At 34.6% G+C, this 17767-nt stretch overlaps 1 long non-coding RNA gene across 10 annotated transcripts; it reads right to left on the bottom strand.

The window, feature by feature from the left end:
• Positions 1–225: 225 nt before the first annotated feature.
• On the bottom strand, positions 226–16521 carry LOC147845207 (uncharacterized). Of its 10 annotated transcripts, none has more exons than XR_015942759.1 (9): positions 16483–16521; positions 4940–16048; positions 4592–4722; positions 4416–4462; positions 4196–4286; positions 3969–4099; positions 2538–2712; positions 2059–2146; positions 226–695 (listed from the first exon to the last, which is right to left on the bottom strand). It is a non-coding gene; the product is annotated as an uncharacterized LOC147845207 (long non-coding RNA). The 10 variants fall into 10 exon arrangements; XR_015942760.1 differs by having other exon boundaries at positions 3969–4116; XR_015942762.1 differs by lacking the exon at positions 4196–4286.
• Positions 16522–17767: the final 1246 nt, after the last annotated feature.

The raw sequence follows: 17767 nt of genomic DNA on the forward strand, positions 1-17767 counted from the left end.
GTAAATAAAATCATACAAATTAAAATAATTGTCTGATAAAATCTTATTAAAGTCTGTAGTACAATTTTTTTTTAATAAATGGCATTCAACAATTTGCAATCTCCTCTGAACTAATAACACATCAATAATATAAAATAACAATACTTTCTCAGAGATAACCAGTTTTTTTAAGCAAACTCTAATGCAAGACACAAACAGAAATTAAGGGATTATATATATATATATATATATATATATATATATATATATATATATAAAATCCCTTAATTTCTGTTTAACGGATATATTTTTTAACACATTTCTAATCACAATAGTTTTAATAACTCATTTCTAATAACTGAGTAAATAATATTTGACTAGATATTCTTCAAGACACTTCTATACAGCTTAAAGTGACATTTAAAGGCTTAACTAGGTTAATTAGCTTAACTAGGCAGGTTAGGGTAATTAGCCAAGTTATTGTATATCGATGGTTTGTTCTGTAGACAGTCAAAAAAAATTGCTTGAAGGGGCTAGTTTTGTTTTATTCTTGTGGAATGTTGCTTACACATAAAAGGGGATATATAGGTGGAATAAAAAGTGTGTCGCCATCCTCTAAATTGTTCTTGTATGTTGTCTTCATCTTTAGTCTTCACAAGTGAGGCTGGCCCAAACCGGGACTGCAGTAGCCAAATCTAATCCTTGTAGTGGGAACCCTTAAATAAAGCAAGAAACCAAAAGAAGAAAGATTAGCATTGCAGCAGTTCATATTACCACAAATATATATTATTTGTTTCATGACATATAACTGGAGTATGTGTTATGCAAGTGCCTAGCTAAAATGTGTAATTTAATTTAAACTTAAAGAGTGTGTCTGAGCACTAATTTTTAGAAAAGCCATTTGAAAGTTAAATTCCTTGTGAAATCATAATAAATGTTTTTTTTTGGTTTTTAGTATCATTGTGTTAGTATAAATGTGTATCTAAATATATGTCTAATCTTCAGATACCACATTACATGCAAAATAAACTAAGTTTCGTCAACTAAAATGTCACACTGTACACCACATTTAATATATCATAGCAAGGGCCAGGAGGAATCTGCGGGTGTTTTTTGCTATTTCTGCTGAAAATTATGGTGGAAGTCTGCGGAATTATTTTGGGAGTATCATAACTAAAACCTTAATATATAAAAATATAAAAAATATATATATTTTAAGTTTTATTTAATGTTTAAAATGCAAATCCAATTAGATTAACTTTATTTGGTAAATAAAGCAAGTTTTTCATATAACATATCTAGTAAGACAGAAAATATTACTGTACAAACCTCATTGTACATAAATTAGATGAATATTTTCACATTAGTCAATAATATTACTGAAATTAATTTAAAAAACTGAATTAATATAGATTTACACACATTTACTCAAGTAAATAAACAGAATTAATGATAGGCTAAACATCTGCGGAGTTCTGCGAAAAATCCGGGTGGGCCTAATCATAGCTTTATTTCTGCTACAAAAAGGTTTTTCAGCAAACAACTTCTATTATATGTAGGCTATAGAGGAGGATATATAAAGAAATTATATATTCAACTCTCTAATTAAATGCACCTGATGCAGCTAATCAAGTCTTTTAGGCTTATTTGAAAACTTAAATGACGTGTTGGACCACAGTTGGACAACGCTCAGTGAGAATACTTTTTTGCACAAATTCTTTTTGTTCTAAAGAAACATGTCTGATTGTTAGCAATCATCAAAGAGCAAATATATATAAATAAAATATAAATAAATACTATGCTCTTAAAAATAAACTTTTCATACATCAAGAATACTAAAAATATGTTTATTTAAAATGTTTTATATAAAAAAAAAACAGCTTGAGGAGAGAATCAGTACATTGGAATACTATTTTTTCAGAAGGATCATGTGACACTATTAATTATATACATTGTATTAAATTCACAGTATTACTGCTTGACTGTATTAATTAAATAAAGCTGACACTATCAGAAGAGAATTTACCATACCAACCTAAAAGCTATGAAACAGTAGTGTATGTTTAAGATGTTACTTACTAGTCCTATTGTACTTTGGAGAGGTTGTCTGACAGGAGGATCCCTTCAACTCAGCAGAATTCTCAGCAGACCATCAGCGTACACCAATCTAAGAATAAAATGAGCAATTTGTTAAAAACCAAAAATATATATATATTATATTTCCAGGTTTATAGGAAAGAAGAAAGCTAAAGCAGATTTAAAATGTAGAAAAAAAAAAACCTATTGACAATTTAATGGCACAACATAGCCCACACTAAGCACGCTCAAATGGTTAATTTACATAAATGTCAACTGCTGCTCATTATACCAATATTAACTGTTAAGGATTCATTCATTCATTTTCTTTTGGGCTTAGTCCCTTTATTATCTTGGGTCACCACAGCGGAATGAAAGGCCAACTTATCCAGCATATGTTTTACGCAGCGGATGCACTTCCAGCTGCAACCAATACACACTCATTCACACACACTTATACACTATGGTCAATTTTAGATTACCCAATTCACCTATGTCTTTGGACTTGGGAAAACCGGAGCACCCGGAGGAAACCCACGCCAACACAGGGAGAGCATGCAAACTTCACACAGAAACGCCAACTGACCCAGCCGAAGCTCGAAGCAGCGACCTTCTTGCTGTGAGGCAACGTGCTACCCTCTGCGCCACCGTGCTGCCCTGTTAGGGAATCAGATTAATATAAATGAATTGACATGTTTATTTAGTGTCTGACACATTAAATAATGCATTTTTAAATATTGTTTCATTTTAAGATTTATTTCAGAATTAACTATAGAACCTGGATATATCGTCACATTTTCATGCACAGCAGCATTTTCAAGAACATAGAAAAACAGAATATAGGCCAAATGAAAAAAAAATTAATTAAAAAAACTCTGACTGTAACTGGCTAGGAATGGGCAGGTATAAGATTCTGAGGGTATAATCTTGGATAAAAATATCACAGTTTCACAGTATTGTGATTACTGCTCTGAAATGTGTTTTTTTTTATCTCTGTGTAAAAAACAGCTACTTTTTCCCCATTGAACACAATATGTTTTATTTTAAGAAACATTTAAAATATTTTGTAACAGTAAACATGCCAGGCTAAATAGTAATTTGATAAAATAGTACTATCTTCATTAGACTCAAAAACACTGATTTCTTGTGAAGGCATAATAAGCTATTTGTTTTTCAGATTTTTTCTTAATCGTGAGCTGACCAGTAGCTTTTGATGTGGAGGGTCTTTTGCTGCTGTAGATAAAGTTGGACTATTTTTTTTAAGTCTTTGATAACGCGCTATAAACCATATACAATGCATCCAGAAAGTATTGATAGCGCTTCCCTTTTTTCACATTTTTAATGGTTCAGTCTTATTTCAAAATGGATTAAATTCATTAATTTCCACAAAATTCTACACACAATCGCGATAATGGTTGTTGACCCGATTTTAGTTAATCATTTACAAGTCAATATTGCCTATATGGATTGTGATTAAAAAAAAAATAACATATAAAATTGCAGTGTTAAATGCAATGCCATCAAACATTTTAGATGCACCAGTGCAAAAAGCTAGTCTAGAGCACTTGGAATGCTGGTGTAGTTCTAGTTAAATTCAGTTCAGTTAAAGCTGTATATGCAGCCGGTCTCAAGTATAGGATTTAGTATTTAACTAATCTTAACAACTAAACATTTACGAGTCTGTATTTTCCAGCTCATGTACTACAATGTAACAGATACTGTATATTGCCACCTTGATACTTAAGCTTTCTTTAAAATATTTTGTGTTCAACCGATTAATTAATTCTTTCATTTAATTTTTTCAGTGCAATAGTATAGCTTACACTGGTGTATTTGTATGGACCCCCCAAAATAGCGGAGGCCACTTTCTGGCCACCCAAGTATAAACTTCTAGCCTAGCCACTGTGAACTACCTGTCTGTCCTGCTCCAGAACTCTTTGTCAGCTGCTTGTATGTCTGCATACAGCTGCACAAGTCTTTTAACACTGACAAATACAGCCTCTGCACATCCTCACAACCAGGAGAACAGAATGATCAGGAGGACCTGAAAAATATAACCAACTGAAATCAGTTGAAATGTATTTTGTCGTGTGATGATGACACAAAAATAAATTATTTTTCACAAAGGATGTGCTGTTACCTATGAAACGGTCTATAATGAATGATCTTTTGATCCTGTTTCCTTGATGTCATTCAGTCAGAGATGGTTTGGACATTTGATTGTATCTAAACTGTACTGAATTTAAGTTACAAAAACATTGATAGCAGGACCATTGATCTTGTAACTTATACAAATTGTTAATTATTGAACAAGTCTGCAACCAAACTAGTCAAGTTAATAATACTAATCTCAACTCAACTATGATTAGTTGTCTTGTTTCTGCTGCCCAGACGGTCTCTCCACCTGCTGATAAAAAAAGGAAAAAGTATGGTATTTTTACAACAATGAAACTGCAAACAACTTAACTATAAGGGGGTAAGCAGTGAGCATCTTTTATTATAAGCAATTTACTGAATACCTTGTCTCTGGAATTACCTAAAAGCCAAACGTCCCAAGTTTGGCTCATAGCTGTCCACACATCTGCCCAGAAGCTTGTGGTAATTCTGAAGACACTGATCAGCTGGTCCAACTGAGTTTGGAGTTGAACTGCAATCAGGCATCCAATACTGCAAAAAAAGAGAAACTCACTTTGGGTTAACAAATAATTGAATCCCATCCACACATTTCAAGTAATTGTGCAGTTAATTCTCTTATTGAATTTTCTGAGAGCTTATGAATATATTTTGTCTTCCCAAAATAGCATGTACTGAAACACAAAATTATATAAATATAATTTAATAAGAGCGTGACGTGGTGGCACAATAGGTAGTGCTGTCGCCTTACAGCAAGGATGCTGACTCGAGCCTCGGCTGGATCAGCTGGCATTTCTGTGTGGAGTTTGCAAATTCTCCCGGCGTTTGCATGGGTTTTCTCTGGGTGCTCCGGTTTTGCCTACAAGTCCAAAGACATGGTGTACAGGTGAATTGGGTAGGCTAAATTGTCTGTAGTGTATAAGTGAGAACAAGCGTATATGGTTGTTTCCCAGTGATGGCTTGCCGCTGGAAGGGCATCCACTGCGTAAAACATATGCTGGATAAGTTGACAGTTCATTCCGCTGTGGTTACCCCAGATTAATAAAGGGACTAAGCAGAAAAGAAAATGAATGAATGAATTTAATAAGAGTTAAACTGATTAGTTAACATGTCTGTCAGGAGCTGATCTACACTGTAAAAAATTGCTGTTAAAAAACGGTCGGATTCTACGGTAAAATAATGTTTTTTCACTAAAACAGTAATAATCTGTTAAAAAAAATTTGTTTTCGAGAAAATAACCAACAGCAGAAAACTGAGCTAACAGAGTTCAGATTCGACATTTTGAAGTCTGTGTTTAAAATCACACTTTGTTCACTATTCCATCAACTAGTTCATCAATATAGTTCACCTGACAGAGTTAATGAACACTAATGAGTGAATTCAGACACTGATGAACACCTGCTGTTAATAATTACAATTACTGAAGAAAATAAACAAGAAACACAAACAGTGACTTGAGTTACAGCATTAAATAAAATCAAATCAAATAAAACAGCTTCAGTCTCAGCAGAGGATCATTAAACAACTCCACAAACAACAGCAGACACACTTATTACTGACTGATTTGACTTCCATACTATTCTCATTGAGATCCAACAGAAATTAAGGTGTTTTTTGTGTCACCGTAATGGAGTGAGGGGCTGGTTTAGTTGGGCTCTTCACCCTTGAACTTATTAATTCAGACTCTCCAATCACTATAATAAAGAGTTAACAAAATGCTTGTATTATAGTAATCAAGTTGGATAGTCAATAAATAGAAAAATCTATTTGTCTGAAATTAGTTCTGATAAATGTTTTGGTATAAATCTGGAAGAAGGGCCTCATGCAATAGAATTTATGCTTAGTTGCAGGTATTAATTTAATTAATGAGAAGTGGAAACAGAAAAGATACCTCTGTAATTACTTAACAGTTAAGAAATAACATACAAAAACAGTTCAGTTATGACAACTACACACTCAGACCTCATGAATCTGACCTTGTATCTCAACAATGGTAACATCTCAAATGTTTCATGCTGCAATGCATGCTTGCTGGGAGTGGCACGGTACAAATATCCCAGCATGAATTGCTGTATAAATAAATGTTGTATAATGGAAAACAGTTTTCTTTATTTGTATTTGATTCTGCTTTTGTTTATGTTTCGACTTTCAGTTGCCTGTTTGTGAGTTAAACTGTTAATTTTGTTAGTTGTCACCATTATTGAGGTTCATACGCTGATTATTGATGTCTTTTTGAGTGCGATTTACACCATAGAGCAGTGTTATTGTCCAAGATATTCTTAAAAACTTCCAGAAATCATTGCCATATATAGACATATAATGTAAAACAATAGATTTAACATTGAACAGGAGCAGAAAATTATATTATACTAAATGAGAACAGACTCTGCCATTTAATTGCAACATGAACATCACCAGATCTTATTTTTTCAGATTTAGGTTTTTGGCTGGCTTGCCACAACAAAGGAGCTTTTTAAGCAAAGTTCTTAACAATTGCAGCAGCCAAGATATATAAATGTTAAAAATGACAGGGCTAAGAGCCCAACTAAAGCAAACTCTGTTCTCCATGATGGTGACGTAAAACTTTCACTTTTTTCTCAAGAAGAACTTTAGTAGATGTTATACAAAAATACATGTATTAAGTAATAAGTGTAGCTGGTGATGATGTTTGTAGAGTTGTTTAATCATCCGCTGATCATTTAAATGATTTAATCATTTGTTGTTCTTCAGGTTATTTCATTATAAAGCTGTGACTAAAGTTTTGTATGTTCTGTTCTTGTTTTTTCCCTTCAGTATTTCTTCATTTGTTCATTGTTAATCCTCAATTATCATTTAATTAGTCAGTTAATTAATGAATTTACTTCAGCTTTGCTCCATGTTTCTTGAACACTCAGTAGTGTGGACACTTCAATAAAAACTGAAGTATATGCTCTGGGGTTTAAAGGGTTAAAGGTGTGAGAGGTAAAAAGTGTAAAAATACAGTGTAAAAATGTATTTTAACAGTAATATACTGTTAATTTAAACAACGGAAATAGACTGTAAAAAAACAGTAGATTGCTGGCAACCACAGCTGCCAGTAGATTACTGTTAAATCAAGGAAAAAACAGTATTTTACTGTAAAACCTGAAGCTAATTTCCTCTGTCTGTCACCATTGTGGAGGAGAGTAGAGCCAGTGTATGAGTTAAAGATGAACAATGAACTGCTGATGTTATTCTGCATGTTTATTTATTTAAAGACAGCAGCTGTTTAGTTGCTGATGCAGTCAGAATCTCTCTGGTGATTCCAGATTTACATGTATGTGTGCTGTTGTGAAAAATAAGACATTAGAGTTAAACCGAACTTTTCTAATTAACTAAAACAAGTTATCATTATAAGTATACTTCTAAGCATATATAGCACATTACTTCATAAACTCATTCAGCAGTTGACCAAGTTGAGGCAGTTGCTTTCAGTGAGCAAAATGAGTTCACTTGAGTATTGTGTAAATCAATGTAGTCCATGTATTTTTACAGCAACATACTGTAAAATAACAGTACATTGCTGGCAACTGCAGCTGCCAGTATTTTACTGTTTTTTAACGGGACAATTTTTAACAGTGTAGTCTTGCCACACTCTCACCCTTGAAAAAAAAAAAAAAAAACAACAACCCCTGGTTGTTTATAAAACATGTTATAAAATATGTTTGCAAGCTTTGCACTGAAATTATGCAATAAACTTGACTGAGGAAAGCTTACCCTGACACTGTCTTTTTCTTTATAGGATGCCTCTCATCCTGTTTTATTGTAACTGCAGAGTTGTCTTGCCATAGCTTTTTTTCTGAACTCACTTGCTTTCATTTTCAAATTTGACAGTTGTTCTGCAACGTCGTAGGCCGGAGAATCGGTATAAATTGTGTCCATGCAGTAACTTATCTACAGGACCTTGGAGTTTCCTCCCGAGTAGAAGCTCTGCTAGAGTCATGCCGATGGTTTCTTGGACTGCAGAATTTATGGCAAAGCGAAGTTCTGGTAAGTATTGGTCCCATTTTTATGGTTATCTTCTACGTACACAGAAATCATTTGTTTTAGGGTTCTGTTCAGTCGTTTTGTGAGATTGGTCTGGGGCTGGTAGGCTATTTGATTTTTGTCATTTTCTGTTTGATTTTCCATTTTTAAACTTCAGAGAAAACTGCTGATGTGAACTGTGTGCCTCGGTCAGATAGAATGGAATCTGGTAATCCCCAACAAGTAAGTATTTCTTCTCTGAAGAATTTGGCTTCTGTCTGGGCAGTGGCCTCTCGCATGGGAAATAATTCCAGTGTTTCCTCTAGGATTGCACAGTAGAATCTCTGTCTGCTAGGTTCTGAAATATCTTGATTATATCTGGGTCTTTGTGTTGCTCTTCCCAGATTTCTGCAATGGAGATGGGTCAAAGTACGGTCACTTGAAAGGTGCAGAAGGGCATCCAGCTGGTTTGATGACAGACTCACTGTGCTTTTGATGAAGGGTTTACGAACCCAGTCGTACTGGTTCCAATTATGCTGCTCAGAAAAATACCTATTGAAATGTGCAGACAGAGATTGCAGATGGAGAGTGATTTCCGTTTTAGTAGTATCCCAGTTAAACACACTTTCTGTGATAAATTCATCCAAGGTCAGGAACATGTTTAGATTTAGTTGGCTTGAACACGGCCTTGAAGGGACAAATTAAGCGAATTAAGCCTATCAAATATGTCAGACAGGTATGTAGGATCTGTGAGCTACTTAGCGTCAGTAAAATAACTCCTAAAGGAAGATCCACAATCAATCCTCAGTTCGTAATGCAATGAAAAAATACGCTGCAGGACTTTGCCTGTGAAGAGCCATCTAACCTCCTTGTGCAAAAGCAACGACTCATATTCGGACCCCATTTCTATGCACAACAAGGCAAACAGTCTTGATTTAGTGGGACAAGTCTTTATGAAATTCACAATCTGTATTGCTGTTTGAAGCACTGCGTTCAAGTCCGCAGGAAGTGTTTTCGCTGCGAGGACCTCTCTGCGAATCATACAGTGGGTGAAACAAACATGCGGAGCTACTTTATGAACCAAAGCAGCGAGTCCTTTATTTTTTCCTAACATGGATCCCGCTCCATCAGTGCACACACCGACACAATTGTCCCAACAAAGACCAAGTTCATTCAGTTGACCGCTGAGTTTTTCTAAAATATCTTTTCCTGTAAACGTCTTTTCATTGATGAGCAAAATAGTAGATCCTCAAGCAATTTTCTCTCATGACTGTAGCGGACGAATACAAGTAGTTGAGATGAGTTTGATATGTCTGTCGACTCAACTAATTGTAATAAAAAAGAAATCCCATTCTTTATTCTTTTAATCAGCTGACGTTTGACGTCGCATGCCATATCAGTTATACGCCGGCTTATGGTGTTGTCTGGTAGTGGAATTTGTTCAATGTAACTTGCATACTTCTCTCTAAACAGTTTTACAGATGGCCTTTGCAGCTGGAGATATGAGGCTCTCTGGAAATGTATGTGGCTATTTGGCCTTGGCAACTAAATGTGCCACCTCATTTGAAGCAGTAAGCGATTTTACTTGCAGCGTGGTTTGACTGGTCATCGTTTGTTTTTGTCCTCTTAATGCTGATTCTTTACATCGAAAAAAGTCGACTGGCTTATCTTTTAACATCGGATGTTTCTTCTGTAAGTGACGCACCAGTTTCACAGGTTTTAAACTGTCATTTGCAAGGACCTCTGAACACACAACACATTGTGGACATGGTTTGTTATTAATCGTATTGTATGTACTGTTCATCATACTTCCGTTGCTTTGATGCACACAGGCCTTTGGTTTTTGTAATGAGCGTTAAACCTCTCTGTGTGGAGATCCCCGTTGACGCGGAGGGTTGGTCATCCGTTTGCTTTAATGCTTCAGAAGGGCACTCGTCATCTTTTTTGTCAGACGGTTTACCGGTGTTAACTTCACAGTCGTTAATTTTAAAAAGCCACAGGTCCATTTTTTGTATATGTTTTACGTGATCGAATTAACTACAAAAGGTGCCTCGTGCCTGATAGTTAGCTGCGGGACTAATCAGATTGACTCTTGTGAACATAAAAAAAACGTCATAATTTACTCGAGTGCACACCTCAGTTTCTCGATCCCCCCTTAACAGTCGCTGGTGCCCGACATTTTGAAAACCCCTGGCCTATAGTATGGCTAAACAAATTATAAATATTAATAAATTCCTCCTGTCCTTGCGCCTTGTGTTGTGTCAACACTGCACCTAATCCGGAATCACTGGCATCGGTGTAAACCACAAAGGGGAGTCGGAGAACAGGATGTCCAAGGATGGGAGGCGAGGTGAGACAAGTCTTTAATTTCTTCAGCGCTTGTTGACATTGAGGTGTCCATTGAAAAATTCACCCTTTTTTCTTCAATGAGTTCATGGGCTCTGCAATTTGAGAAAGGTTTGGCACAAACATATGGTACCACCCTGCCAATCCAAGGAGTTAATGTCTTTGATGTTTTTTTGGAACCGGGTAGGTTGTTATCGCTTCTACTTTAAGGGAATCAGCAGGAATGGCCTGGGTGTTCACCACATGTCAAAGAAATGATAATTTATGTTGGCAGAATTTACTTTTCTTCAGGTTAATGATCAGACCAGCTTTGTGTAACCAGGTGAAGATCTTTGAAGTGTTGGGTGACTGAGGGTGAGTATATGATGTCGTCATCAATATACACAAAACACATTATTCCCAGCAACTCTGCTAGGATAGACTCCATTAATTGCTGGAATGTTGCTGGGGGATTTTAAAGTTTTTAAATCCAAAAGTCTTGGATTCACTTCCAGGCTCCCTAGTTACCTGCCAGTACCAACTGTTGAGATCAATGGTGGAGAAGATGACAGCACCAGAGAGGGATTCCAGTATCTCTGTGATGTTAGGTAGGGGTAGGCATCTCTTTCTGTGATAGCGTTCACTTTACGATAGTCCACACAGAACCTCATACTGCTATCTTTTTTGGGAACAAGGACAATGCGTGAGGCCCACGCTAAGTGTGTAGGTTCTGTGAGGCCATTCATTAGCATTTCTTTGACTTGCTCTTTAACAATCTCTTGCTTCTCTGGTTTTAAACGGTATGGACGTTGTCTGATCAGCACAGGGTAGTCAGTATACAAACAGTGCGGTAGAACAGTTGTTCTTCCAAGCTGGGAGGTACATACTTGTGGATTCTGCAGAAGTAGATGATGTAACTGGCACTTTTCTTCTGGATGCAGGTGAGATTGATCAACTGATGCTTTTATTATTGTCTTGTCATCCCTATTATCTGGTAACTGGAATAGACTTTGTGATGGGGGAATTGAGGTGAACAACGAAAGAGCTTGGCTTGAGTTTTTTCTGTGCACTTTTTTTCTTCTGGTGCAGGTATGTTTTTTTCTGGAATGCTGGCCTGCCCAGGCTGAAAAGGATACACTTGGTTTCGGGTTGATGTGCAGGTTTAATTTTCACCAGCCACATTGATCTGTAGCCCACTGGTAAATATATAATCCAATCCTAGGATCACTAAATAAGTGAGAGCTGTGGAAGTGAGGATAGCAAATGGAATAGGAAAAAAAGCATATTGTAAAGAATGACATTTGTTTTTGCCCATCCTAAAGGTATGGCGGTCTCACCATTAGCAAAGTAGAGGAGACCATGGGGCCATTGATGAAGAACATCAAGGGAAGCAAGTGCTGCCCTCAAATGTTGGTGAAGTAGGGTATAGCTGGCTCCAGTGTCGATTATGGCTTTTCCAGACCAAGCTCCAAGGGTGCTTGATACAATTAGCTGTTGTGGTATGAACTCATGGGTAGGAGGATGACTTGGTTTTGCTGTAATTGTGGAGTTGGAGTTGTAACAGAGATGCTGTTGTGAGAAGGTACAGGCCTTCGATGCTGTGTGGGTATATTTTATCTCCTTCAGCAGTGGTTCTCAATATACCAATATAAAATATACCAGGATTTCGAAGAGATGATTTGACTGACATGAAAAGTGACCAATCACAGTCAACCTTGTCTAGTTTTGCGTTGAACGTAAGGGCGGGACAAAGGCCTTTCTATGTTCCAGTGACAGAAAACAACAACTTAAAAACAAATGCAATATTGAAATAATGCTTTTTGGGTGTTTTTACTATAGAGATGATTATGTTATTCACAAGAGTAATTAAGCCGCGGACATCCTGCCATTTTGAATTCTCTTCGACGGAGTTTACTCGCCTCTAATCTATCACTCTTCTGAAGCCTAGTTTAATACAATCTGAGAGCATACTCACACTATGTACAGTTGCTTTGAACTAGGCCAAAGCACGCTTGTCCTCCATTCAGGCCAGGGCACGCTTACAACATCGATGATGCACTGTTCAGTAGAGAAGTGCTCTCGCTCAGCACAGTCGAGACTTCTCTAGTTATGTTGTTTTAGTTGTTTGGGATGCAGTGACACACAATCAAATATTTCGCCGAACAGATCCGCCAATTCTGACGCTCATAAACAGTCATAAAGTCCACGTGCTGCAGGAATTAGGAGGTTTGCTGAAGGCACAGCTGTGGTGCAGTGAGGGGTTTGCGTCTTTAATAAACTACAACAGTTTTGTGTTCATTGAACGGTAAGAATGATTAATAAATGCATATGAAATAGTCCCTTAAAAGAAACGTCTTGCTTTCAGTTTCTGGCTTAGGGGCGTTTTGCACTCACACACAAGCGTACCGCGCCAAAGCCCAAGTGAACTGTGCCTGAGCCCGATTCAGCGCACTTACACTTCTCAAACGATCAGGGAAACAGGCCTGGGCACGGTTTGGATAGCATAGTGTGAGTAGGCTCTAAGAGTGTCGGCGCGAGCTGCAGGTAATGCGCAATTCTTCATTTCTGCAAATGTCGCAAGTGCTTTATTTTAACACGAGAGTGCAGTCATGTAGTTAATCGCCAAAACTGGATATCCGAGCCCTTAAATAGGCTTTTTCAAATGAACTGCAAGTCCTCTCATGATCTCATCATCGTGTGTGTGTGCTCAGACTATATACAATTGTGATCTCTCAGAAGTAGAAATTATTTATCTTTGCTCCTCGACTAAACTTAGTCAAAAACTATCAAGTATTTAGAATTAGATTGATGCATGACCGGTGACAATGCTAACGCACTTACTTGGCTGTATTGTGATGTGAAACTTAGCCTACCATAACTTTTAGCAAAGGTAGAACTTTTTATTTCTTTACGGCAAAATAATTATGCTAGAAATGTTTCTGGATGAGGTATTTATGTGATTTATAAATAATAGAGGTATTCTGATCTGTCTTAAAGCATCACAAAATTGTACGAGCATTACAGGTCAAAGCAATCTGTTACATTTATCAAAATAAACAATATTAAAGCACTGCCTTGAGAAATGTATTGTTGTCAGAAACCAAGTAATTACTTTTTTTTATTTTATTACTGACAGTGTTCTTATATTTTTTGTAAAATTATTTCAGTTTAGGATCAAGAGTAAAATAAAATATTGTATAGACAACAAGCAAATAAGAAAAACAGTGTAAAATATGTAAATAAAACCCCAAGTTTAAATCTTTTCATCATATACTTTAAACATTTAAAAGCTTGAAAGTATTGTTTAAAAATGGACAAAAAGTGTCTCTATGGCCTTAAAAGTTTGTGGTAGTTTTGCCAGTGCTATTAAAAATGATTCATTGTCGTGTACGGAAAAAAATAGACCATACTTTGTTAATGCAAATACCTATATGTAGCCTTTGATTTAAACAATTAAACAATTTAAATAATTGTATAATTAAAAAGGGCCATAATGAAAAACAGATTTTTTTCCCCAAAAGTAATTGACTAGTACTCAAAGTAGTTTTTTAAAGAGTAATTTGTAAAATATTAGGATCATTTACTAAAACTTGAATTATTTTAGCAGTGTTTTATAACTTGAGTACAAATATTCTGTTCTCTTTTCATCTGTGAGATAACATCAACAAATAAACAAAAAAATGCACAAGCACATTTAGTAAAGGTGTATTATATTATTAATAAATGATTAATTAATTGTTATATTATTATTAATAAATGGTTTTTATTTGTATAAATGAATAGACAGTTCCTATGCAGTATTTTTATGAATTGCTGAAAAAACATTGCAGGTGTTCAACACATTGCATGTCAGTCTTGGCTTATTATATTAACGCTGTTTTTAGGATCTAAAAATGTATTGTTTAAAAAGCAAAAAGATTCCAATGGCGACACCTGCTGGTACGTGAAGAATATGGTCAATACTAATGAACTTTACACTCAAATGTTTGCACATCATCAGCATGCTGTAATCCATTTCCTAAGCAGCAAAAGTCTTTTTTAGACTAGTTTGTTGGCCAGTTGTAGTCAGTGCAATGCTAAACGTTATTGTTTCACTTTAATTAGTTTTGTCTCACATCGTCCCACAACATCATATAGTTTAGAAAACTGTACAATGTTTTATAATAATTTATTATTTTGGTGTCCATTTCATTCAGCATATTTAAAATTAAGGGCATCCACGTTTTTCTGACATACTTTAAATCAGGGTTTCTACAGGTGTCACCAAGTTAAATGTAAGACTTTTTAAGACCATTATGAATGAAATTTTAGACTAAGGAATTTTTCAATTGGCCCAGATGAAAAAGATTTTTATATGTCCAAACAAAAAATATTTTAATATAAAATATTTATTAATACAATAATAAATAATAACATTAATAATAATAATAACATTAAAATATTTTAGATATTTCTTAGCAAAAGATCTTAAATATTGTGTAAAAACAAGAGAGCTCTACTTGGATCCACACACTTTTTTCCCAAAATAAACATTCTTTAAAATAAAAAAACAAATTAACAAATGTTTTAAATAAAACTATATTAAACTAAATCTATGCACAACAATCTGTCCAGGTCGATATCCTCAGCAGTCCTTATCATTATGATAAACAGAGTTAAAATGTCTTGTTGGTGATTGTATGGGTTTTGGCCAGATTGGGTAACAAAACATGAACACAGGAAAATGAAGACTTGTTTAAAAAGATTTAAGACATACAGCACAATATTTCAGTAAATTTAAGTGTTTTTTAAGGCCTAAATTTTTGATTTTGGAATTTAAGACATTTTAATACCCAGCAGAAACCCTGTTTAAACACAATAGCCCTGGTAATTAGTTATTATAATAATGTAGGTCAAACTAAGATAATATCTGTGAGAACTAGTAACAACTACCAAAACAAGTTTAAACCCATAAAGAAGTTGATAAAAAAAGGGAATTGTGATCAACGTGACACATGCAAATGGAAAATACTAAGCCAACACTACCACTGTAATAGCAGATATCTTCTATGAGAATACTGTTGGTCAAATATTCTCAGCTCAGTTAAACTTTTTTAATTTTTTGTTTTTATTTATTTTATATAGCGCCAGTGCTCAAGGACACTTAACAAACAAAGAGAACAAGAAAAGCAATAACCTTAAGAAGGTAGTGAAAATAGGAGACGAATAATACATAACAAGTATGACATAAATAAGAACAAGTGATGAAACTCATTCTGTCTTTAAATGAGTGCTTATGTGCATTTAGGAGAACTAGGCAGCACACTCAGGGCTGCAAGATGGATTTAATTTAGTATTCTTATTATTAAAATATATCTGAATGAGGATCAAATGACTGAGTTGGTCTTTAAGAATGAAAACCAACCTGTTTGTTCCTGCAGATCTTCCTGTTTGACTGTGAATGTTTCTTCAATCTTCACATCTTCACTCTCCTCTTTAATAAACGCCATCTTTATAACAGTGTGGAGATCAGTCACTTCAGCAGTTTTTCTCTGCGTTTGGACACTTTATCCTGTTTAAAAAAATAAAAACATTAAAAACGTCCTGATTAAAATAAATAAAACAATGAACAGAATCAAAATAACTTCTCTTCATTACTTGCTTTAACAGTTTCATATGAGAGTCATTAACAAAAATAAATCAGGTAAGTCTGAGCAGGACACAATGAGCTGATTAAAACTGGTACTCCATTTCTTATATATAGTGATTTGTCCTTAGAATGGAATGACATTATGCTTTTTAACAAATTAAACCTTAATTAAAACACTTATTACTCACATTTCTGTTGCTTTATTCAAACAATAGCCCTAATTACTGTGAGTAGTACTTCGTTGTAAAAAGGGTCAAAATAATGCCAACAGCAGGTTCATAATTTATAGCATCGGATGAAAACCCTGAAACTTTAATCAATCGCTTTATATTTATGTAAAGGTTTTAAAAACAAACCTTTCTCCAGCTGAATCAAGCGCAAGAGCGGCGCAGCCTAATGACGTCACACGCCACGCCAAAATAAAAGTCTTTTGTTTTTAGTTTTTTGCCACTTAAACAAACCTCAAATTGTGTCAACACTGTCAAGGACAAATTCAAAGTATATCTTCATTTTAGTGTGATTAATAAATGTGTATTTTCAGAAAGGCCATGTGTCCCTTTACAAACCCAACTTTATAGATTATAAAAAAACCTATTCCTAATAATGAAATATTGGACAAAACATTGATTTCCAGATAAAATATGCAATCGTTGCACATAATTTTTTTAATAAAAATCCAAGATTTAAAATATTTAGTCAAACTTTTAAACATTATTAACTGGCCCTTATTGGTTAATTAAGACATCATACAAGATGTTTTGCTGAGGTTATAAATAATTTGTTCATTTTCATAAAATAAAATTCGTGTGACATTCAACAACTGTGAGACGGCATTCTTACTACTTGTTTTAATATTTTTTGTGGCAGTTTATCAATACTGCCTAGAATACAGGATACAGCAGTAATTCTATTAATATTAAACATTGTTCATTTATTTTTAATTTAACAACTGCATGTGTAAACTTTGAAGTATAAAAATGCCACACAAATGAATATAATCAAACTTTTTATTATATATATTCACAACATTTAATACATACAGTGCACATCTAATATTATAAGCAAACAGTATAAAACAAAGTATAGATTTTATTACACACAAACACACATATATCTCATATATATATATATATATATATATATATATATATATATATATATATATATATATATATATATATATATATATCAGAGCTTGACACAACAGGACTACACAGGGAATGACTTATTGAAGCTTCAGGCATAACATCTACAGTGAGTAATTATGTAGCCTACTTTATTTTAATTCTTTAATAATCTATCATATACTAAAATTACATACAATTAAATGAATTTAGAGAGACAGGGAAAGCTGGTTTGAGTTAACAGAAGTCAGAGTTAGTCTCTGAATACTTACTTAAATTATGAGAAGAGAAAGAAGAAGAGGTCCTGTTGTTGTGGCATTACTCGCTGTAAAATGGAATGTTACACTTAGTGTCATTTCAATAACAGCTGTACAAAATAATAAAGACATTTTTCATAAGCATGATCTATTTTCCACACTATGGACATACTGTGTTTTGAATAACATAACTGCATTTAATATAATAGTAAATAGAGTAGTATATTCCTTACCTCATCTAATTATTCTTTCCACAGATC

Source organism: Danio rerio, chromosome 4, assembly GCF_052040795.2.
Source record: "Danio rerio strain M-AB ecotype USA chromosome 4, GRCz13ab, whole genome shotgun sequence".
NCBI classification, from domain to species: domain Eukaryota; kingdom Metazoa; phylum Chordata; class Actinopteri; order Cypriniformes; family Danionidae; genus Danio; species Danio rerio.